At 40.2% G+C, this 2,092-nt stretch overlaps 1 long non-coding RNA gene across 1 annotated transcript; it reads right to left on the minus strand.

Annotated features, from left to right (window-relative positions):
• Positions 1-482: 482 nt before the first annotated feature.
• On the minus strand, positions 483-1,625 carry LOC149943805 (uncharacterized). Its single transcript, XR_016481059.1, has 5 exons — positions 1,537-1,625; positions 1,338-1,463; positions 1,059-1,278; positions 903-995; positions 483-836 (listed from the first exon to the last, which is right to left on the minus strand). It is a non-coding gene; the product is annotated as an uncharacterized LOC149943805 (long non-coding RNA).
• Positions 1,626-2,092: the final 467 nt, after the last annotated feature.

Consider the following 2,092-nt stretch of genomic DNA (forward strand, 5'->3'; position numbering starts at 1 on the left):
CAATTGTTCGAATTGGACAGCTTGTTTGTTTCATTCGTCCGAATCGGTAGAATCACTTGACCGAATTCTGTCACTAAATTAGTATTTCTTATTGCTGTTTTTTTGCAGAATTAAAAATAAAAAACTACATTGTAAATATCGTTGTTTGTTCAAGTTGTTTTTTTTCTTAATTGCTGCTATAGTAAGTGGGAATTGCGTTGAATGTTTTGGATATTTTAGGTTAGGTTAGGTTAGGTTAGGTTAGGTTCACGTTAATGTTACTATTTTCTTATACTAACAATATTTAAAAAAACACCAATTCCTATGATGTTCGAAAAAACGGACAAACGATTATTCGAACAAATAAAATTCGCCAGTAAAGTTAACATAAATTGAAGTACTAAATCACCAAAAAATGAATTACGTTTTCGGACATACGATCCTGTTTTCCGGCATTCGGACAAATGATCATTCGGACATTTGTACCACCGTTCGGACGAATGAAATTCGAACAAATGTACCCAAATCATAATGTAGTGTAAGACACAATTGTTTTTCTTTTGGTGACCATCGTCGCCGTTTAGGTTCCTTTACGCGGCCCGCACTTGCATTTCTAAGAAGTTGGCTGTTGGTGTTGGAAGAATTTTCCTCATTTCTGATAACAATTGAGTTTTAGAAATTTTGGTCTTGGATATTTTTTTAACAAGCCTATAATTTTTTTGGTACTGCCTTTGTAGCAATACTTTTAGCCTCTTCTTTCGTGGAGTGTCTTTTGAAATTTTTTTTTAAGGAACTTCTAGTTTGGTTTCCCTCTATAGTTGGTGTCATATATATAGCGGTTAGACTGCGCACAGGACCTATAACGAGAAATTATTTCCATTTATATTAACAATTGATGAAAAGCCCCGAATTTTTCACATTACCAAAAGAGTCTTTAGTGTGTGTAGAGATCAATGGAGACTCAATATTTAGAGTTTGTGGCCTACACACAATAGGGGTTAGACTATGAACAGGACCTACAATTTCAGAAAAATGTTATTCCAGTTTTAGTACGCATGGCTCAGTACTTTTTATATTACCTAAACTTCCTAAAGCATCTTTAGTATGATTTGATTTGGGAGGACACTTAAAACTTGACTTCCCTTGCTCACATTCAAGGGCATGACACTACATTCCGGTTCTAAAAGATAATTATCTTTAATTTTGAATGGCCTCAGGTACCATAGATCAGTAGAAGTAGGAACTGATATTGGTTGAGTAACTTTGCTGTATATTTCAGGAACCGCATTCCATACTAGCCTATCAATACAAAATATTTAAATTTATTTTAAAAAATACAAAAGCACGATTATGTTAACCTTTTGGTAGAAAGAAACTGACTCGCTCTTAAGTGAGCACTACAAATTTTCCAACGTTTTTCGGAAACATATTCTTCTTTTCCCAATAGCTCCTCTCTACCAGCATTATTTAACCACTGCGCACATCTAGTAAAACGAAAACAAACCCATGTGATCGGCCAAGGTTTCGCAAAAACCATATTTTAAAAATTATTAATACCTTCGAGGAGACTTTGGGAATAAAAAAAAAGAAATCCCTGGGTTTCTTCTCCCTTGACCGTTAGGCTAAAATAGAGGGGCCGGGCAAACTGGCCGTCTCGGCGGATTGAGTTGCCTGCTGTGGGGCTGCGGGCCTCCGTATGAGGGCACGGCGGACCCATCTCCCGGCCTTTTGGAGTTCCACCGGGATATCCGGTGCCAGCTGTGCTGGGTTACTTAGGCTGCTGTGTGGCCGTCGTTCCCCTTTAGGAGCTCTTTCCAAAGGGTTTGGCTCTCTACCTTCGTAGGTAGGGTGTCGGCCGGAGTTGCCAAAGCATCCTCTCTCATTCCCACTGCTGTGTGCGAAGTGGCGAGCTGGTCAAACCATTGCTGCACCTTCTGCTGGGTTGAGTGGTAAGGGGCGCGACCATCAGTAGTGGGGTTCTGCTACCCATGCTGGTTTTGCCGCCTGTCCGGGTCTGTGGACGCTGGCGTCGGGCATAATGATGACAGACCTCCGGTGGTGTGGTTTCAATCTTCCCGGGTACACCGGGCTATAAATCTGACACATTTCCAGC

This window comes from Leiobunum rupestre, chromosome 5 (assembly GCF_980474605.1).
Source record: "Leiobunum rupestre chromosome 5, qqLeiRupe1.1.hap1, whole genome shotgun sequence".
Taxonomy (NCBI): Eukaryota; Metazoa; Arthropoda; class Arachnida; order Opiliones; family Sclerosomatidae; genus Leiobunum; species Leiobunum rupestre.